This window comes from Mustela erminea, chromosome X (assembly GCF_009829155.1).
Source record: "Mustela erminea isolate mMusErm1 chromosome X, mMusErm1.Pri, whole genome shotgun sequence".
Taxonomy (NCBI): domain Eukaryota; kingdom Metazoa; phylum Chordata; class Mammalia; order Carnivora; family Mustelidae; genus Mustela; species Mustela erminea.
The window spans coordinates 113801049-113823877 of NC_045635.1; the positions used below are offsets into that span (position 1 = coordinate 113801049).

A 22829-nucleotide genomic window follows, 5' to 3' on the forward strand; every position below is an offset into this window, starting at 1 on the left:
TTTTTGCTTAATTAAGACACATGAGAGACCTTAAACTTGAGGGACGTCATGGACCAGATAAAAATTTTAAATTATTAAAATATTTCAAAACGGTAAGCATAGAATTGCTACATAACCCAGAAATCCCACTCTTTAGTATATATCCAACACAACTCTAACCCTATGTGCACACAGGTGGTTGTATACAAATATTTATTGCACCTTTATTCATGCTGGCCTGCGGAACCCTGCATGCACAGCAGTTTATTACTGTATACAGAAACATAGTAAATCCATACAATGGGGGAGTTTCAGCTACAGAAAAGAACAAAATAGGGGTGCCTGGGTGGCTCAGTGGGTCAAAGCTCTGCCTTCAGCTCAGGTCATGATCCCAGGGTCCTGAGATCGAGTCTTGCATCAGGCGCTCTGCTCAGCAGGGAGCCTGCTTCCCCACGCCTCCGACTGCCTCTCTGCCTATTTGTGATCTCCGTCTGTCAAATAAATAAAAAATCTTAAAAAAAAAGGAATGAAATAGCGATACATTCAGTGACGTGGATCTTAATTGTTCCCCGGTTCAAAAAAGAAATTTCTACTATTTCAGTCCATCCTGCTTTCAAAAGTTGTGGTCATCTCAGATGATTTCATAGATGTCTTAGACTCCAGTGAGATTTGCCGTGGTTGTTCCAAGCAGGTGGGAGGCTGCAGGAGCTTCCGCTTCCCTGTGTGGAACTTTCTTCGCATGACGGTCCCATCCTTAGCCACCAGAGGCTGGGTCTGAGCCAGCTACCTTCAGGGTCCTTTCGGTGCTTCCTGGTCCCAGTGAGAGCCCAGTAACATCTTTCCGGGGCAACCTGAGTTTCCGTATCTGCTGTTTGCATTATAAATACTCTTTGGGGTTCATACATTTTCATGAAATGTGCTGGATTCGGGTATTCTTGTAGTAACACAGTTCAGTGAACTCTGTATCGAGAGCTGTTGGAAAACACCCAAAGGATCGAGTCCTCTTATGAAATATAAAACACACACAGGCCAAGTGGTCTCAAATTGAATAAAAAGGACTCAGGAGTTTGACTTCTGGCTCTGGGTGAGTATCTCAATCTTTAAAAACCCCGTGCATACAGTGCCTAGCAGGAGCACTCGTGAGATGGATGGGTGTCTTGCTGGTTGGATCTAGGGGTGGGGTAGCCAGGTTGGGGCAGTTAGGTGAGGCCTGCTAGGTGGCCTAGGGCAGCCATGAGGAGCTCAGGGTGGGCTGGCTGGCGTGCTCTGACTGTCGCCGAGGCAGCCCTGTTGGATGACTTCTCGAACCAGCCTGGCTGCTGGAATCCCCAGTAGTAAAGCCAAATGCTTAAGGCTCTCCAGCACAGACTATACTGACCTTCAGTTTAAGAAAAGCCCTCCTGAGATGGCACAGAGGGCCTTTATTGCAAATGTTTAACAAATGATGGGCAGATTCTGAGCTTGTTCCGAGGGTGTTAGCTGACCCTGATTTTACATTGAGCGGATGACACTTTTTAGCTCTATTTTTCACCTCCCAGCCCTGGCGAACACAGCCGACAAGTTTGGCCACTTGGAATGTCCATTCCGGAAGAGTAGCCCTGTTGCTCTGACAGGAAAGTTGGAGGTTATTTTGTAGTGGGACGTATGGCTTCCACCACCCTTTGTAGACTTGAGCATTTCTTTTAAATAGTCCTTACGGTCTGTCATTATGTGTTCGGGTGGCAGATGGAGGGATGCAGTAGGTCAAATTCTTATTACTAAGGATTGTATTTTGGAAAAAGTTTTCAATTAGCAATAACCACGCCTTGGATAAATCCCATTGGCTATGATACTGCCACTGCTCAAAGCGTGTATTTTGAAACTATCTAAGCATCTGATCCCTGACACTCATCTCTAACTTTGCGTTCTAGTGGGAGACTTTGGCAAAGTCAAGTATCCACATAGACACATCTGCAATATTTTTTCCTTGCTTTCTTCTTGATGGTAATTGGCATTTTTTTTTTTTTTTACACAGGGAGAGGGGGTTCTGGACAGGGATGGAGGGAGAGAGAGAGAGAGAAAAGCTCAAGCAGACTGCACACCTGGCACAGAGACTCATGCGGGACTCGATTCCACGACCCTGAGATCACAACCAGAGTCAAAATCAAGAGTCTGACACTTAATCGACTAAGCCACCCAGATGCCCTGGTAACAGGCAATTTTTAAAACTTCAGAGCCAGTTTTCAAAATGTAAACACTTTCTCTGTTCGCCAGTCCTTGCCCACCTCTAATTTAGTTCACCAGTACATTGGCAAGTGTATAATTGGGGTCATTCTGTCCTTCGTAGATCAAGATGTTCTGTGTATCCTGCCTTTAATGACTGGACCTTGCCGGGGGTGTTTCCTGAGGGAAAATGTAGATAAGTAGGTATTATTTAGAGATTAAAATTCTGTTCTTAGCACCTTGTTTTAGCCTGTCACTCCACTAAAGAGGGAAAGATGGGGCCTGGACCCCAAGAAGACTAGATTGCTGTGGTTTGATTCTGTCCTAGCTTGTGAAGATTGACATATTCAAAAGTAATCAAATGGTCAAAATCTAAACAAACAAACAGAATCCCTCCACAACATCTCTAAGCTGAAGGGTTCATGAAAAGTGCAGAAAGTTTAAGCTGTGATGAGCTAATAATGTTAACTAACAGGTGGAGAAGAAAAAGATCTCCTTAGAAATATCACCATTTTAAAAAAGATTTTATTTATTTGTCAGAGATATAGAGAGCACAAGCAGGGGAAGCAACAGAGGGAGAGGAAGAGTCCCCACTGAGCAAGAATTTCCCCATGCAGGACTTGATCCCAGGACCCCGGGATCATGACCCCAGCCAAAGGCAGATGCCTAACTGACTGACCAACCCAGGCACCCTAGAAACATCATCATTTTTAACCACCCTTAAAATTATTCAGGAAAAGAGCATTAAAGGATGCTAAAATCACTGAGTAAAAAGATTGTAAGAAAATCAGGGATTTACACACTCTTAGATTTCTTATTTATTATAAACAGAATATTCTCCATCAATTACAATGGAGAAATCTTGAGGCTCTTTAATGTTTAACTTTGGTCTGATACTAAAGAAAATCAGACAAATCAAAATTTAGAGGAATTATACTTATAATGAACTTTTCAAAAACATCACTATGTTGTAAGAAAAAAAATACTGAAGAAGTGCAGATGTTTTCTAGGTCGAATTAGACTATAGAGTCATGACGAGTAAATGTTATGTATAGTTTTGATTAGAAACAAGGTACAAAGGAGATTATATTGAGACAATTGGGGAATTTTAATTGTGGGCTGATAGAAGAATTGTAACTATAAAGGTATGTTTGTGTGAGAGAGAATGAGAGAAACAGAAACGGAGAGGCACAAAATGAGAGAGAGAAGACCAAAATATACAGTTGATCTTTGAACAGCAATATGGTGGTTGGAGCACCAACCATCCCTCCTCAATGCGTAATAAAAAATTTGAGTAAGGGAAACCTGGGTGGCTCAGTTGGTTGGACGACTGCCTTTGGCTCAGGTCATGGTCCCAGAGTCCCGGGATCGAGTCCCACATCGGGCTCCCAGCTCCATGGGGAGTCTGCTTCTCCCTCTGACCTTCTCCTCGCTCATGCTCTCTCTCACTGTCTCTCTCTCTCTCTCTCAAATAAATAAATAAATAAAATCTTAAAAAAAAAATTGAGTAAGACTCTTGACTACCCGGTAGTGGAATTACTGGATCATATGGTATTTCTATTTTTAATTTTTTGAGGAAACTCCCTAGTGTTTTCCACAGTGGCTGTGCCAACTTCCATTCCCACCAACAGTGCGCAAGTGTTCCCTTTCCTGCACATCCTAACCAACACTTGTTATTTCTTGTCTTTTTTATTTTAGCCATTCCAACAGGTGTAAGGTGATATCACATTGTGTTTTTGACTTGCATTTCCCTGATGTTGAGTGATGTTGAAGATTGTTTCATGTGCACATTGAAATATCATGCAGCCATAAAAAAGATGAGATCTTGCCATTTACGAACATAAAGGACGTAGAGTGTATTATCCAAAATGAAATAAGTCAGACTGCAAAAGAAATCCCATATGATGTCACTCATATGTGCAATTTAAAAAAGCAAAAAAATTGAGCAAAAAGCGGAATCAGACCTATAAATACATAGAACAAGCTGATGTTTGTTGGAGGGGTGGGAGGTGAGGGGATGGGCAAAAATAGACGAAGGGGAGTGGGAGATCCATGCTTCCAGTTATGGAATGGATAGATCACAGGAATCTGTGAAAAAAAAGCACATCATAAAGAATATGTTCACTAATCTTATAATAGTTTTGCGTGGTGACAGGTGGTATTTTTGCTGTAGTGAACAGCCACTATGTTGTACACCTGAAAGTAATATAACATTGTGTGTCAACTACACTAAATAAAAAAAAATTTTTTAATACTCTTGACTCCCCCAAGACTTAACTACTAATAGCCTCCTGTTGACCAGAAGCCTTACTGATACCATAAACAGTCAATGAACACATATTTTGTATGTTATATGTATTATATACTGTATTGTATTTACACAATACTGTATTTTTGGAAAAAAAAACTGCTTATATGTAGACCTGTGTGCACAGTTCAAACTTATACAGTCCGAGGGTCAACCACAGTAAACTTGGAACAATTGCTGAGTCTAGGTAAATGGTATATGGGTGTTTACTATACCATTCTCTTAACTCTTCTGTAGGTTTGAAAGCTTTAAAACCTAAAAGTTGGAAGAAAAATCAGGGTATGCAGAAAGACAAATTTAGAAGATAAAAGTCAGCTTACCCTATGTATAACTTTAAAAAAATTATTTATTATAAAAAACTTAAAAAAAATAGACCTGTGTGCAACAGAGACAGAGAGAATGAGCTGTGGGATGGCAGGAAGAGGGAGTGGGGAAGAGAATCTGAAGCAGACTCCCAGCTGAGTGTGGACCCTGATGCAGGGCTCGATCGCATGACCCTGAGATCATGACCTGAGCTGAAACCAAGAGTCAGCTGCTTCATCGACTGCACCCACCCAGGGGCCCCAGCCTGTGTATCACTTTCATTAGCTTTAGAACCACCTCTGGTGCTCCATGTTGCGCTGTGAGCTCTTGAGGATGACTTATGTCCTTTCCCAAAATTGTGTCTCCAGCATCCTGGCATAGTTTTCAGAATATATGTCAGCTAATTGTGTCTGAGAGTGACTTCTTTCCAGGACATGCTCCCAAGGAACAAGGGTAAAGTCAGCTCTAGGGACGAACAAACCAAGTGGTATTCCCAGGCATCACATCTGGAGGCCTTTTGGTTTCTAGAAGAACCAGATGACTGGACGTGTGTCACCATAGATGCTACTATAGAACTCAACATCTGTGGCTGGGGACTGTTCCCTGGCAATGCCATCTGAGTGTCACCTGCCTTTTGTGACAGGGCATAACAGGGCTTGCAGCAAAGACTGTCTTTGCTGTCCTTCCTCCTCCTGCCATTGGCTCTAGAGGATCCATGAAACCCCAAGTTGGCTAGAGCGGCTGATGCTCTTCATTGTCTCCTCCAGTATGGGGTCAGGTTTTCTTTTTTTTTTTTTTTTTTTAAGATTTTCTTTATTTATTTGACACAGTGGGAGAGATCACAAGCAGGCAGAGAGGCAGGCAGAGAGAGGGGAAGCAGGCTCCCCGCGGAGCAGAGAGCCTGATGCGGGGCTTGATCCCAGGACCCTGAGATCATGACCTGAGCTGAAGGCAGACGCTTAACCCACTGAGCCACCCAGGTGCCCCGGGACCAGGTTTTCTGTTGCCACCCCGTCTCCTTGATGTGATGGATGACATTAATCAATCTTCAAATGTTGAATGAGCCTTAGATACTTTATTAATGTTTTTGGCATCTGTGAGGCAAGGCATTACTAGAATTTTTTACCCTGATGTCAGAAACCCTAGATAAGAACTTCTTATTACAGCCATTGGCTGGATCAGATGGCCAGACCACTGGCAATGGCCAAAGAGCCTGTGATAATTAGCAGATTCAAGAGATCGTTGGCAAGGCCATCTAGCCTAAGGCAACTGTCTGAAGTTTGATCAAATGTGTTTATTCTCAGCCTTGTGAGAATCTTCTTGGTCAAGTTCTGCTGCATACGATGGTGGTGATAAGGTGTGTAAATTCCCTTTGCCTTTCAGCTAGCTGATCCCATGGGCTTCCGCATTAGGTCAAGGGTTCCACGATAAGGATGACCTACTTCAGCACTATGGCTTCTGGCAAGAGAGTGAAGGCCAAGAGTGCCACCCTCTCCTGCAGGTAGGATATGCCAGAGGGACCAGATTTGGCTGTACCACATAGCAAGGAGATCTCGGTGTCTGCCCAGCTTGCGGGGTGCTGCTTCCATGACCCAAGGCGTAATTGATAGCTGGATATGGAGAGTCATAGGCTCAGGGCCTATTTCCGGGACAGCCCATTATGTGGCCGCTGATTGGCCCTCTTATAGCACGTAGCATGGAGCCACATGCTTGCATTAGAAGATCATGGACTCACATATGGTCCAGAGACTGCAAGCTGTAAAAAACAAAACAAAACAAAAAACAGCAACAACAAAAAACTATTCTAAATCTTCTACAGTGAAAGGGCCTCTGTGGGGGAGGGCACTAATAGGAGTGCCCATTGTATTGCAATTTGGACAGATTCTGGGGTCTTGTATTAGAGGGCACTGCATTCAAAGTGGGCTTATTTGAAAGTATCAGCATAAATGGGCATAAATACAATTTTCATTTTTAAATTTTTATGTATTTATCTTACTATTATATATGTATTTTTTTAGTAGGCTTCATGCCCAGCGTGGAACCCAATGAGGCGCTTGAACTCATGACCCCGAGATCAAGACCTGGGCTGAGATCAAGAGTTGGATGCTTAACCACTGACTGAGCCACCCTTTATTTTTATTTTTTTAAATGAAGTTTTAAAATGAGGAATATGCTGTTTCCACAAACCAAAAGTGACTAAAAGATGTTGCAGGGTTTTTGTTTTTTTTAATGTTGTGGGTGCTGAGAGGGTTGTGACTGGAGTCAGAGCCGTGTCGGAGTCAGAGCTGTGTCAGAGTCAGAGAAGGAGCTGTGAGGACAGAAGCAGAGGTTGGAGTGGTAGGAACTATTAGCCAGTAAATGTGGGCAGCCTCTAGAAGCTGGAAAGGCAAGAGAATGGATTCTTCCCACCGTGGAGTGCCATTCATTTTTTTTCTAAGTTTAAGAACAGGCCAGGGTGGACTGTTCCATAGAGAGGCAGCAGGGAGAATTATGACTTCTATAAATAGGTCATGCATAATAGCTTCCAATACTAAGGCCCTATTTTAATTCATATTGGCCTTCATCAACTATTTCTGGCAGGGGAGAGTGGAGTTCCATGGGGTTCCATTTTGTCAAGCCAATTGTAAGCGACAAAGACTTAATTCTAATTTTTTACTCAGTGGGTCAGAGTGTCCATGCCCACTATGGGATATTTGAGGGCAATGGGACTTTTGACCATGGAACACTTATTTGCCTGTATTTTATGTTTGGTAACTACCCTAAGAGTATGGAGGTACTTTGTTTACATTTAGTGAAATTCCCAGGTACAATTGTACTTTGAGTCCCGATACTGATTAAGGCCGTGAAGTTTCACCAGCTGATGATAAATTTCATTCCAAGCCCAGAACATAAAAGTCCATCAGCATCCTTTAATTTTATATATATATATATTTTTTTTTTCTAGTAAATGTTAGATTTCCAGTTGGGTCAAACTATGAACCTCTCTGTTTTCTTTTTCTTTTTTTAGAGAAAGAGAGAGAGCGAATGGGGGTGAAGTGGAGGAGTGGAGGAGAGGGAAAATCTTTTTTTAAGATTTTTATTTATTTTTGAGAGAGAGAGAGCACATGAGGAGACGGGCAGAGGGAGAGGGAGAAGCAGATTCCCTCCTGAGCAGGGAGCCTGATGTAGGCTCCATCCCAGGACCCTGAGACCATGACCTGAACCAAGGCAGATGCTGCTTAACCGACTAAGCCACCCAGAGACTCCCCTCTTTCAGATTTTTAATATTTCTCCCTGTACGGGTGCCTGGGTAGCTTAGTCGTTAAGTATATGCCTTTGGCTCAGGTCATGATCCCAGGGTCCTGGGATCAAGCCTCGCATCAGGCTCTGGAAGCCTGCTTCTCCCTCTCCCACTCCCCTTGCTTGTGTTCCCTCTCCTGCTGTGTCTCTCTCTGTCAAATAAATAAAATCTTAAAAAAAAATTTCCCTCTGTATCCAGGTTTTCTTTTTTAAAGTAAACTCTTTATTCAACGTTGGGCTCTACCTCGTAACCCTGAGATCAAGAGTTGCATGTTCTACCGATTGAGCCAGCCAGGCACCCCTGTTTGCTCTCTATCTAAAGTTAGCGTCCTCCTTTATGGCAATGATTGCTTTACTGGCTTTAAGGAGCCCAGGCCTAAGTCAAGTTTGAATTAACCTCTTGGTTGTGTCACAGGGGTGCTATGAGTGCTTTTCCCCAATAATCCTGAGAATCAGGAGTTCTGTCCTGTCCTGTCCGCTGAGCTTAGGTTCCTAACCGCTTCAAGCAGCAACATCTTACTCCCATGGGCAAGAGTCAGTCATCCTTGCAACTATCCCCCAGCAGTGCTGGCGGGGGTGGTGGTGAGGGGGGCATCAGGTCAATTTATTTTGTGAGGCAGATGAAAACATGGCATGGGCTGGCTGTGTTTTACCCAGACCCACAGGGCCTGTTCTCAGTCACTGTGTTTCCTCCAGGAGTAACAACTGGTCTGAAGGGGGGAAAAATTTCCCTTTCCTCTTTTTCCCTCTACTTTTCTCTAAGTCCCAGGGCCTGATTGGTTAAGTGCCCAGAGAGGAGTCATGGTGACTCACAATGGTTCTCAAAACTTTGTGACCACATGCAATGAATGGCAGGCTATGGACACTGACTAACACCACCTGGGTTACTTCTGGTTCAGGGCTGAACACGGTGAGTGGGGGAGTGCCACGGGAAGGGGGGTCAGCTATTACAGGTCCTAGGGTACCATTTCCATACCCGCTCCCTGCGACGCACCACTCTGTCTTATGTCCGACCTCTTCGCCAGATGATGCAAAATCTCTCCGTGAACATTTTCCCTGTGGGGCTCACCACACTGTCCTAACGGTGTTCAATGCGTTTCAACAGGTCCACTGGGCAATGGTCAGTGACTCTGGCCTCGAGATCCAATCACCCAGTGAGAGCGGCAAGGGAACTCAGTCCCAGGTAGGATTCTCCATTCTTCCCCGATCTCTGGATCCAGCTCATGGTCATGACTCTTAGATTTCCTCTTTTTTATTTGTTTATCTTTTTATTATGTTATTTTAGTCACCATACAGTACGTCGTAAGTTTTTGATTCCTGCTTTTTAAATGGCAGTTCACATCCATGGCACATGCCATTGCACGGACCTCAGCCAAGTAGTCCCGCGGCTGTATTGTTGACATTCGAGTGTGACCGTGTGGGTGTTGTCTGGAGGTAGGACATGGTTTTTCACAGGATGCTGGAGGACTGATGGGGAGGACGGGATTTTGTGTTTGCCGTAGCGCTACTCCACTGAGGGACACAAATGACTATTATGAGATGTGATTTGCCTCCCCACTGGCTGCCCCACTCAGTCTCACCTAACAGCTGAAGACTCAGGCACAGAGTGGCAGGGAATTCTCAGTTGTCCCGGTTTCTTCCCATCCCAGATAGACCATGTAAAGATACTCTGGGAATTGATAGACCATGTAAAGATACAATGGGAATTGTCTCCTTGACTTCCATGAGGATCAAGGGCAAGCATCCTGAAAGCGTGGAAGGATGGGGCTCTGAAGCCAGCCCGGTTGGCTTCCTATCCTGGCTGTGCCACAGGCTAGCTATGAGACCTTGGGCTGGTTGCATACCTTTCCTGGGCCTCGGTTCCTGGGTAAATGGTGTGACAGCCGCACCCACCAACGTTGGGAGAAGTTAAATGAGCTATTGTGCGAGAAACAGACCAGACAGTGGGTGTCAAAACCTCCTTACTCCCTCCAGAGTGAAACTTCTTGGAGTCACAGACAAGGGTGGGGAATCTTTCCTGGCTAGGTCAGCTCTCTAGCCTTGAACTCCATTTACAGGTTGGTTCCCTGTTCATTTGATTTGGGTTTTGGTGCCTTTCTTCTGAGCTCCAGTGCCCTTCCCTTGGAGGAAACAAGCAGAGCAACCTTGGAGAACCAAGGAGAACAACCCTGGTGTTGGCATCTTTGTCTTAAGCTTATGCTTCTGAGGAATCTTGTTCTACTTAAAGAAATTTGCAGAACTCACTTACACGTATTTTTGCATTCTTGTTGGAGAAAATACAAGAATTGCATTTATAGGGATCAATTCATAACCCTTTCATTTCCTATGCTCCAGCATCTTACAGCCCTGCACCAGAAGAACCAGCATTAGCAGCTTGCTGTAAACTTTTCAGATCTTACTCTTTGCATTTACTTTTATCTGTATAGATGACTCTGTGAAGAACAAACAGAGGGCATAAGACACTGTTTTTCAAGTTTCTTCCTTCAATGACTACTTCTTGGAGATTGTTTCCTTGTGGGTGCATAGAGGACCCCTTTTACTCTTTTTTAAATAAGATTTTATTTATTTGAGAGAGAGCACGAGCAAGGGGGAGGGGCAGAGGGAGAAGCAGACTCCCTGCTGAGCAGGGAGCCCTATGTGGGGCTCCGTGTGGGGCTCGATCCCAAGACCTAGCATCATGACCCGAGCTGAAGGCAGACACTTAACCGACTGAGCCACCCAGGAGCCCCCTTTTTTACCCTTTTTAATAGCTGAATCTTATTTCATATTATTGAGATATTAGATTTTATTTACATAAGGAAACATGAAAAATTGCCTTTGTCTTCTTAAGTAAATGTTTCTGGAATCGCCAAATCATTCACCTAGAGGTTTTACCAAAAATTAAAGACATGAAGATACAAATTAAAGACATGAAGGAAGATACTGGAGGGCACCTGGATGGCTCAGTCTGTTAACCTGCTGCCTTCAGCTCAGGTCATGATCCCGGGGTCCTGGGATTGAACCCCACATCGGGTTCCCTGCTCAGTGGGGAGCCTGCTTCTCCCTCTCCCTCAGCATGCCCCCTCTCTCTCTCTCTCTCAAATAAATAAATAAAATCTATTTTTTTAAAAAAGAAGATATTGTATACTTTTCCAAGAATAAAATATGAAATAACATATGCAGCTCATACTAGCCATAAGACATGTGAATTTTATTTTTTTATTATTTTATTTTTAAGAGATTTTATTTATTTATTTGAGAGAGAGAGCAAGAGCATGAGCAGGGGGAGGGGCAGAGGGAGAGGAAGAGGGACAAACAGACTCCTCATGGGGAACCTGATGTGGGGCTCCATCCTAGGACTCTGAGATCATGACCTGAGCTGAAATCAGAAGCTTAGCTGATTGAGCTACCCAGGTGCCCCTGATTAAAAAAAAAAAAAATAGAGGGAAATATGCATGAAGCTTTTTAGCGAGCCAACTGTTTTGATGCTAACAATACCATTTCTTGGGGATGTCTGGGTGGCTTAGTCTGTTGAGTTTCTGGTTCTTGGTTTCAGCTCGGTCGTGATCTTAGAGTTGTGGGATCGAGCCCCGGTTAGGGCTTCGCATTCAGCGTAGAGTCAGCTTGTCCCTCTCCCTCTGCTCCTCCTCCTCCCTGCCCCCCACCCCCTCTCTCTCTCTCTCTCTCTCACACACACACACACATATACAAATAAATAAATAAATAAATATCTTTTAAAAAATAACATTTCTTGCTGGAGAGGAAAATGCATTGTTGTGATCCTCTAAATTTTCCCCAAAATAAATCCACGAATTCAGCACAGTCATGAATCCCACCAGGTTTCATATGCTATGAAATAAAACGAGCTGATTATTCAATTCAGTAGAGGAGAACCTACGTGGGGTTAGCTGTGATGGTGAGCTTACAAAAATCTACACCGGACTTAGTTAGCAATTAAAACGGGAACTGAAAATATGCCAGTGGAGCTGAACAGATTCTAGACGCAGACCCATGTACACAACAGAAGGGAAGAAATGACAAGGTTGGCATTTCCCAGACAGATGGTGCCTCCGACGACTTGGGACAATGTGTGCGGCGGGAGGTGGCCAGGGGAAGGGACCCCTGGGCTCACTGGATCAACTCATCTTTTTCAGGCTTCTTCCACTGTGCTCTTTGTGAAGCCATCCGTAGCGCCAACGAGTCATGGAGAGGGTATGCTCTGAAGTCCGTCCCAGCATACCCATCCCGAGCGTCAAGAGGAAGGCAGACGAATACTTAAAACCCACCCTGGGCTCCAAAAACGTCCTGAGCTTTTTACTCGGTAGGCAGTTAGGGAGCCACAGAAATGATCTGGATCTGTCCAAGTGGCTGTGGATGCTGACGCGAGCCGCACCAGGGTGGAGGTGGCCCTTGCCAAAAAATCACATAACCTATGTGCTCATGCCTCCGTGCAATTTTGGAAAATGCAAAAAACCGGTTTAGAATAACAATAGCCTTGCTTCAGCTGTTCAAATAAAAGCTGCATTTTCACTCCCATGGTTTGACACGTTTTTATGACCAAGCAGCTTTCTTGGGTTAGTTACTCTGGGGATTCCGTGCCTGGTAATGCGGAATGCTGGGGCTCTCCCGGCCTGGGAGGTGGTGAGATCCCACAGCAGGTCCCATCTCGTCCACCTTAACCTGAAACAAGAGCCGGGGAACGGTGATGCAGAAGTGGGTCCTTCCAGAACCGAGACTCCCGTCCCTAGGCCTGGGTGTGGCCCCCTGGGAAACCTAGTCGCTACCCTGGTGAAACACATTGTCTGACAACAGGGTTCGAGCCCTTGGGAAATTGAGGACACCCATATTTTAAATTCTGAGGCTCATGAGACTATCATTTAGAAACTATAGCATTGCTTCTTTGCTGGCTCTATTTTATTTAAAAGAATTTAGAGCACTGGGCATTTGAATATGGCAATGTCCCATTGTAACAGCACACTCCAGCCAGTCTTAGGGGTGAACTTGCCTTAAGCTTAGGGGCTCCTTGCTTACTGACCTAAGCCCCTTGGTGTGTGGTGGAACTAACCTCTTTCCTTGAGATTTGCAGACCGCTGGCCTTGAGGAGTGAAGGACCAGACTTTCCCAGGAGATAAGGCCTGTTGGCCTGGGAAAACAGCTCTGGCTGGTGCCAGCAAGTCTGTCCAAGTCTGTCTGCTTCTCCCGTGCACAGCTTCGCCCCCACCCCCTTTTCCTGAGTCTTTGAAAATGGTCAGGCTCCTCCTGGATGGGGAAGATGGTCTTTGAGACTTCTGCCCGCTATCTCCCAGGCTGCTGGCCTCCTGAATAAAGCAACCTTTCCTTTCCCACCATCACTTGTCTCTCAAGTATTGACTTTTGAGCAGCTGAATCTGAGTTGGGAACTGGTTCTCCAATACAGTACACTCCAAGAGTCCTGAAGGCAACTGGATCTTCTCGCAGTCCCCCGGGGGCCCCCCTCGGCGGGGTGGGGTAAAGCCTGGTGGGCGGCAGCTGGCAGCGGAGAATGTGCGGGGCTGAATGAGGACGTGGGCGTGCAGAAGCGGGCTGTCGTGCGCCGTGGGGACGCGGGGGATGGGAGGGGGCGACGACCAGGGCACCCGAGCGAGGGCGGAGCCGTGGGAGCAGCGCAGCCGTGGGCTCGCCTGTCCCGGGAGGCGGGGAATGATTCCAGTCCCTGTGCTCCCTGCAGGGCGGGCACAGTCCTCTGCCACCCCAACACGCGCCTGCCCGCACCTCGGGACTCCCGCTCCTCCGTGTCCCTCCCACCGGCGGTTAAGAGCAACCGCTGCAGCCCTCCACATGCAGTCACCTCCCCGGCCCTGTCCCCTGTGCCGCCGCCCTCTGACTTGGCCTCCGGGGTCGCGGGAGGGGCGGCTTTGCGCACCCGCTGCCGCGCGGCTCACAACAAAGAGAGGCGCGACGGGCGCTTGGGACGAGTCCCACAGCCGCCACCTCGAGCGACGGGACGCGTGGCGCAGAGAGCCGTGGCCATGGACCTTTTGGTGCCAGGCGGCGTGGGCGCACAGCTGTGCGCACAGGTCCCCGACCTGGAGCAGCGGGTGGCACTCGGGACGCCCCAGAGCAGCTGACACCACCTACCTCACATCTCCTTGGGGCTCCTGCTGTCCATTGATGCAAAAATTGTAAAATTGTTGATGAAGCACAATTTATCTATTTGTTTTCTTTTGTTAGTTGTGCTTTTGGAATGTAGGTAAGAAACCAGGGCCAAACCCAAGGTCATGAAAACTCACCTCTATGTTTTTCCTAAGAGTTTTATAGTTGGTTTTTTTTTTTTAATTATTTACTTGGCAGCGAGAGAAGGAACACAAGCAGGGGGAGCGGAAGAGGGAGAAGCAGGCTTCCAACCAAGCAGGAAGCTCTGCGCGGGGCTCCATTCCAGGACCCCGGGATTGTGACCTGACCCTGAGCCAAAGGCAGCCACTCAATGATTGAACCATCAATGTGCCCCTAAGAGTTTTATAGTTTTAGGACCTACATTTAGGTCTTTGATCCATTCTAAGTTTTGTCTATGGTGTAAGGTAAGAGTCTTTTCATTCTTTTGCATGTGTTTACCCAGATGTCCCGGGATCATTTATTAAAAGGATTTTCCTCTCTTCACTGAATGGTCTGGGTGTCTTTGGCAAAAATCAGTTGATTATCCTAATATCCAGCATATATAATGAACTCTTACAACTGAATAACAACAACAACAACAACAAATCAAAACCCCAATTTAAAAACTGGCAAAGGACTTGGATAGAAATTTCTCCAAGAAGATAGACAAATGGCCAACAAGCACATGAAAAGATGCTCAACATCATTAGTTACTAGGGAAATGCAAATCCAAACCACAATAAGGTATAACTTCACACTCCCTAGGCTAGCCAAAAACAAACAAAAAACAGAAATTAACATGTGCTGGAGAGAATATGGAGAAACTGGAACCCTCAAACATTACAGGAATGTAAAATGGTGCAGACACTTTGCAAAACAATTTAGCAGTTCCTCAAACAAGTAAACATAGAGTTCCCAATGGCCTAGTATATATCTAAGAGAAATGAAAACATATGTCTACACCAACATTTGCATATAAATGTGAACTTTACCCTTATTCGTAATAGCCCAATAGAAGAAACAACTCATATGTCCAACAAATGCTTATTGGATAAACAAATTGTATAACCATACAGTGGAATATTATTTGGACATGCAAAGGAATGGTATAGTGATCCATGCTACAAGATGGATGAACCTCAAAAACATTGTGCTAAGCGAAATAAGCCAGAAACAAAATGCACGTTTTGTATGATTCCATTCATAGAATGGGGAAATCTATAAAATATCCTGGTCTCACTTCTGATCATGGGGGGTGGTGAAGCATTTATTCTTTAACCATTAAGCTATGGATTTTTCACAGAGGTTGAGGAATAAACTGAGGATGTTAATGTTCATTGAAAGATTTATCAGGTTTCTTTTTGGGGTTGTCTGAATATTTTTCATCAGCAACCATTGTGTGACACACTTGAACTTCTCTAAGCCATACTCTGCCCACTGACTATGTGTTACCACCAGGCAAGTGGTAATCTTATGTCTTTACTCTTGTGGAAGTAATTTACTTGACAGACAGAGATCACAAGTAGGCAGAGAGGCAGGCAGAGAGAGAGGAAGAAGCAGACTCGCCGCCGAGCAGAGAGCCCGATGCGGGGCTCCATCCCAGGACCCTGGGATCATGACCTGAGCTGAAGGCAGAGACTTAACCCACTGAGCCACCCAGGCGCCCCTATAATTCACTCTTTATAACAAATCATATTATCAGAAAGAAATGAGACCTCCTTCCAAGAAAGGAAGTGAGTTTTTATTAAAAGTGCTTGCAAGCTAGATTGAAGGCTAAAATATGTTTCAAAATACATGCATTTCCCCTCCCTTCAGCTGTTCTGATATTCTTGAGCTCCTGACATTCAGAGTCAGGAATTCCTCTATTGCGAAGCAATTTGCTAGTAGGTCTTCCTGTAATATAAATTGAGACTTAGTTATTTCAACGCCTTGGGAAATGTTTTGAGAAGTTGTAACTCTTAAACCTCTGGGGTGATTTTGCACATTCTAAAACTGTGTGTGTGGATACTGTGATTCTACAGTAATCTTTCTAACCTCTTCTTAAAATGCTGCTGAGTCTAAAACCTCAAATTTCTTTTTTAAAAAAGATTTTATTTATTTATTTGAGGAGAGAGAGAAAGAGTGTGTGGGGCGGTGTGGGGTGGGGGACAGAGGAAGGGGGACAAGCAAGAATCCCCACTGAGCAGGGAGCCCAAACCCGGTTGGGCCTGAATTTCAGGACTCTTGGATCAAGACCAAAGCTGAAGGGAGAAGCTTCACCGACTGAGCCACCCAGGCGCCTCTAAAACTTCAAATATCTGATTATGATGTTTGGATCTATACATTCCTTAATTGCTGCTGTAAAAATGTTTAGATAATGTGGCTTCTTGAAAAAAATCAAACAATCCAGTGATTTTTGTTTTTATAAAACGTCTTCCACCTCCCGCCCTAGATCTGCTACTAGGGCTTTGTTTCCACTGTTATATAAATGTGGTACCAATTCTCTACCCAGGAGCCTCCTGCCATCCTCTCCTGCCACCCGTGCCACAAGGGGCGTGGCTCTCCTGCAGGGTCCGTTCATGTCTCCCAGATACTCTCTTGTGTCCACTGGGTCTTAAGGGCCACGGATCTTTATTGTCCTCGGCATCGATCTCGCTTTTATATCAAACCAGTTGAGATCTGTTCTGGTTTCTTTTACAGGAATATTAGAGCATAAAAGTGCATAGCATGTGATGCCCAAGTAGGAATATAAAAAACTTAGCTGTCCCTTGCAGTGACGTCACAGGATCCTAGAGGAAGGGGCTTGGACCTGCTGTTTGAAATCCAGCCAGGAGAGAATGGGAGGTCATCCATCCTGACTTCCCACGACAGGTTATTCCCTGAAGGTCCTGCCAGTGTTATCTTACCCTGACCCCAGGGGCAGGGACTTAGAAGAAAGGAGATCTGCCAGCTTGATCTGCCCCCAGTCGGCTCACACACACGTGTGCACACCAGGCTCTGTGCTGCTTTACTTTTCTCTTTTATTCATTTCATTTTACTGTTTTGTGCTGAGTGTTTTACATGTGATGTTTTGTGATGCAGGCAGCAGAGAACAGCTCTGCCTGGGACAGTCGCCAGCAGGGGCGAGAGATTGGGGGCCGGGCGAGGGCTCCCCGTGGGGTGCCTTTCTACTGCCTCTCCAGTGTCTGGGGCTCCTCACTCTTCTGGGCTCAAGGCACAAGGCCTCCAGGAAGAGCAACTGACATTGGATGACACGGGCAGGTTTGCCTGGGGGGAGGTGACAGTGTGGAGGAGAGGTGACTCCTTGGAGCCTGAGTTTGATATGATTACAAGATACTAATTCTTATGTGTCCATATGCAATAGAACTACATGTGACTGGGAAACTCCAGGAGGAAAAAAAAAAAAAAAAAGCCGTGTACCCAGAAAGGGATCTGGGGTGCACAGGAAAGTGAAGTCAAGAATGCACACCCCAGCTGGTGGGTGCTATGTTACAAAGAGGAGCAGCAAATGTCCCTCCCCTGCCAGTAGATGGGCTTCACACAAGTCCAGCGCCAGGAAGTGGGGATCCAGACTCTTCTCCGCATCTGGTGTTCCCCGGAGGGGCTGGGCTCCACTTCGGGCGGCACAGCGGTGGAAAAGTGACATGGAGACAGTGGAGACCGTCCCAGTGAAAGGAAACAGAAGCAGTGACCCCTTTGCAGAGCTAGTGGCGATGTTTTGACAGTTGTGACTCGCTTCCTGTACTTGGTGCATGAAAGCAGATGGAAGGGTTAGTCTTCCCTGTGCTTCGATGCGCTTGTGATCATAAGGTTCATGGGTCTTGTTTTATGGGATTTTTCCCTTTTTGTGGGTCCCTGGGTGAGCAGGAACCATGATTTTTTAAAACAAAACCTTCCCCAACTTTGGACAGTGCACAGAGTATACTCTCCACCAAAATCCAGTGATCAGCATTTTGTCATAGCTGATCGTGGTGTCCCTTGAAGAGAAACCCATGGAAGTCTACCAAATTCTCACTTGAGCTGTTTAAATGGAAGAGTGTCTGGTAGAGTGCACTTAAATCTAATCTCAATCATCAAAACAGAGTCATGGCCCCTCAATTGACTCCCAGATTTGAGCTAGTTTATTTTATTTTTATTTTCTTAAAAGATTTTTTTCATTTGTCAGGTTAAGAGGGAGAGAGAGAGCAAAAGCAGGGGAGTGGCAGGCAGAGAGAGAAGCAAGTTCCCCACTGAGCAGGGAGCCTGATGTGGGGCTTGATCCCAGGACCCTAGGATCGTGGCCTGAGCAGAAGGCAGATGTCTAACTGACTGAGCCACCCAGGCGCCCCTTTGAGTCCGTTTATAGACCCGAAATCCCTCGATGAAAGTGAGGCCAGGTCCTCTTTAGAAAGATCTCACTACACGGCTGGAGACACATACTGTTTTTTGTTTTTCTTGTTTTTTTTTTTTTTTGACTCTATTTTTTGATTTGAAAGACAGAGATCACAAGTAGGCAGAGAGACAGGCAGAGAGAGAAGGGGAAGCAGGCTCCCTGCTGAGCAGAGAGCCCAATGCGGGGCTTGATCCCAGGACCCTGAGATCATGACCTGAGCTGAAGGCAGAGGCTTTAACCCACTGAGCCACCCAGGCGCCCCATTTTTGTTTTTGTTTTTAAGATTTTATTTAACTATTTGACAGAGAGAGAGAGAGATGGCGAGAGAGGGAACACAAGCAGGGGGAGCGGGAGAGGGAGAAGCAGGCTTCCCCCTGAGCGGTGAGCCCAATGAGGGGCTCGATCCCAGGACCCTGGGATCATGACCTGAGCCAAAGTCAGACACCTAACGACTGAGCCACCCAGGTGCCTGGAGACACATACTGGAGATCTTTCAGCCAGCCTTCTCCCAAAGGGACCTATGGCCCATTACCAGGGTCACGGTGCATTAAGGAGAAGGAAATAACCAGATTTGTGGGGAGGTAGTGAACACTGTCCCAGAGCTGGCGCTAATTCTAGGCATTGCTGCGCCCCGCCCCCATCTGAGTGGGGGCTCATGGAGGTCAGGTGATCAGTGGAATTGTAGTGTAGTCCTGACTCACCGTGGGCCCATTAAGTCCCCAAACTCACCCTCTCATATTTCCCCAGTTCCAGACTGTAACTGGAATAGATATACTCAGCAACTGGCAGGATACCCACATTGGTTTTCTGACCTGTGGAGTGACAGCTCTTATGGTAAGAAAGGGCAAGTGGAAACCACTACAACTTCCACTACCTAGGAAATGAGTAATCCAAAAGCCACGCTACATTCCTCAAGGGATTCAGAGGGTAGAGCTGCCATCAAGGACCTGAAACATGCAAGAATGGTGATTCCCACTACACTCCAAGTCACCTTGCATATTTTCTTCTTTTTCAAACTTTTATTTAAATTCCATTTAGTCACCTTGCATATTTAGCCCGTGTAGAAAACAAATATATCTTGGGGCTCCTTCACAGAAGGTTAAGCGCCCCACTCTTGGTTTTGGCTGGGGGGTGGCGATCTCAGGGACACAGTGCTTTATTGTAAACTTAAGCAGGTGGGGACTCCAGGTGTAGCTACTGTTTCAGATGTGATTTTGATAAAGGAAGGATGTTATTAGGGTTTGGAGTAGATGGCCAAGAAAGAATTCTTTCTTTGGTGCAAAGATCCTTGGTGCAAAAGGTGATTTTATTAAAGCACGGGGACAAACCCGTGGGCAGAAAGAGCTGCACTGAGGTCCTGAGGAGTGGTCCATTATGGACTTCCAAGTTGGGAGGGGCTTAGGGATATCGTAAGTCTCTAAGGAATTTTGGAAGCAAGGTTTCCAGCACCTTGAGGGGGCTAGCTATTGCTGGGAAAAGATCATTTATTACCGTCGAATAAAACCTTAGTCACGAGACCCTTCAGATGTATATTGGTGGGCCATATGATTGGGGAATGATTGCCAAAACATATCTCGGGGGGTTTAGAGATAAAGGAAGTTTCCAAAGCAATCTTTATACGTTAACGTAGACTTAGAGGACCCTGGTGGTTGTGTTGATGGGGAGGTCAGGCTAGGCCTGCCTTTTGCCCTTAGCAAAGTATCAACATTAAGGCAGTTGAGTCCCTAGAGGAATGTCACTCTGCCTCTTTCAAGGACTTGTCAGTGGGCTATAGGTAGTAAGGGAATCTCATAATTTTTCTTCTACCTTTGTTTCCCACATCAATTTCATTGCTGGAGCAAATAAACAGATAATCTGGTAGCTGCTATGCCTCTAGTGATCTGGCTAATGCTTCTTTGATTCCTCAATAACTGTTAGTAAAAACAACAGAAACCATTTGAGGTCAACTGGCAAGGCCAGCAATATATCTTCATCAACCCACTGTACGGATATCTCAACTTTCTAATCCTGTGTCCTGCTTTATTTCCTGGGAACTTGGTCAACCTTCCTTCCACAAGATATCACAAAGGACTAGGACTGGTGAAGATAAGCTGACTGGATCTAGTGAGCAAAAAGTAGCAACTCCTCCAGACTTCAAGCTCCCCTGAGTGTCCACTGGCTCCAGTTGGAAGCTCAGTGACCTTCATGCTCTTCCCTGAGGCAAAGATTCCTTCAAAAGGATTTCTGTTCCTGGCCTGTTGATTCTGATCAGAAGTCAATCTGCCATCACTTATCACCACAAAAGGGACCCAAAGCAAGGGAAATTCTTAAGAGAGATTTCGGGGGAAACCTTCAAAAGAAGACCACGGGTTTGGGGCGCCTGAGTGGCTCAGTCGGCAAGCATCTGCGTTCTACTCAGGTCACAAGCTCAGGGTCCTGGGATGTAGCCCCTCGGAGAGTCTGCTTTTCCTTCTCCCTCAGCAACCCCCCGCTTCATTCGTGATTTCTCTCTTTCAAATAAATAAATACAATCTTAAGAAGAAAAAAAAGACCACAGTTTGTCCCTTCGCATTCAACAAGAGAACAAGAACAGTTTAAACAACAGGGTGAGTGAAAATGTGTGTATGTGGCTGTGAGTGGAGGGCGTGGGGGTACCCCCTTCCCAGGACCCCCCCCCCATCTGCTGTCCTGCACGCCCTCTTTCCCTCCCCCGCCTTTTCCCTCTGCTCCCCTGCCTCACTGCGAGGTAAGCTGACCTCGAGCCTCAGGGCCGAACGGTTTTTTCTGACTTCCCCATCAGCGGAGACCCGGCCCCGCGGGCGGACCAGACCGCTGCCCCTAACAGAACCGCAGCGAAGGCTGCATTCGTTCCGGGACGGGTCTCCCTGTGCTGTCCAGGCTGGATGCGGAGGCTGCTCACGGGCTGGGGCCGCTGCCGGTCCCCACGCCAAGCTGGACCCGCTCGGTCCCCGACCCGGGCGGCTTCACCCCTCCCCAGGCCACGCGGCGGCCTCTGGCTCCCGGGAGCTTAGCCAGAGCGACGGCGAACTTGCGCGCTTCTCCCGCACACCCGAGCAGCGCCGCGCCCGCTGCCGGGCTCCCCGGTCCTCCCGCCTCAGCCTCCCGAGGCGCGGGTCTCCGGGCGCGGCCACCACGGCAGGACGGCAAGTTGGAAGCACCAGCTACACACCGGCAGGGTCGTCCAACGTACACGCTGCTCCCCTTTCCGTCCTCCAAACCTCCCCGGAGCCTCTGAGCCACGGGGAAGTGAGGCCCAAGGGGGTGGGGTAGGCAGTAAGGGGCCCAAAGTCCCACCGCCAGGGGCCTCGAGAGCCGGGATCGCGACCCCTGGGCTCCAAGTCCCTGGACCGCCACGACTGCCGCCGCAACAGCGCCTCCCCGCGGGGACAGGAGCTCTTCGCGCTCCCTCTGCGACCGGCGCAAATCTGGAGGCTCCAAGTCCCAGATGGAACCACAAAAACCCACTGGCCCAAGTAAGGTCGCCTCGGGGCGATCCAGAAAACCCGAACCGGGAAGTAAGAGTCCGCGGTGTCTCAGTCTTCGGGACCAACCCAAACCATGTAAAAGCCCGCTCTCGCTGTCTGTCCGCCTGACCGATTCCCTCATCTCGCAAGCTCTCTGCGTGGACGGGGCAGGAGGCACAGCTTCTTCGAGGCTCTGCGGAAGCAGCTTCTGCACCGGGCTGTGGATCTCCCGGGACAGGAGGGCCAGGAGCCGCTCGGACCCCAACAGCGCTAGGACCTGCTCCAGGGTGCGCATCTCAGCGGTGGCAAAGCTGCAGGCGCTGCCTGACGGTTCCCCGGGGCCCAGGGGCAGAAGCCATTAGGGCAGGAGGGAGGCCACCAGGCTGCGCCCTGGGGTGGGGGTGCGGGGGCAACTCCTGGCGGCAGGCGGAGTCACTCCTGGGGTGTCTCCATCAGGAGACTTTCGCTCCTGGGAGCCTGGGCGGGACGCCAGGGTCAGGTTCCTGGACCTTCCGACCCCGAAACCAGCTGCACCCCGGGCGACAATAGCCAGCAGGATCGGCGTGCCCCGGGATCCCCGTCCCCACGGAGCTGTCACCAGGGCTATGGCCTCTGTGGGTTGGGGGCGGCTGGGCGCCTTCCCCTCGACCCACTTTGGCCCGGGGGTTGGAGGGCACAATCGCAGGCGTCTCTCTCCTGGGTCCGGGGCCCACCAGGGAAGTCCCAGCACTCAAGTCTGGTGTCTCAACAGCAGCGGCACCAGCTGGGGACCAGTGTGAGGACGACGTCTCCCCTCGCGCCAACTCACCCAGGAGGGAAAATGTGATCCCCA

At 47.3% G+C, this 22829-nt stretch overlaps 1 long non-coding RNA gene and 1 pseudogene across 1 annotated transcript; one reads left to right on the top strand and one right to left on the bottom strand.

The window, feature by feature from the left end:
* Positions 1-1723: 1723 nt before the first annotated feature.
* LOC116583735 lies at positions 1724-1828 on the bottom strand (annotated as a pseudogene).
* A 6444-nt stretch (positions 1829-8272) lies between these two features.
* LOC116583677 lies at positions 8273-13388 on the top strand. Its single transcript, XR_004282832.1, has 3 exons — positions 8273-8981; positions 9177-9254; positions 12205-13388. It is a non-coding gene; the product is annotated as an uncharacterized LOC116583677 (long non-coding RNA).
* Positions 13389-22829: the final 9441 nt, after the last annotated feature.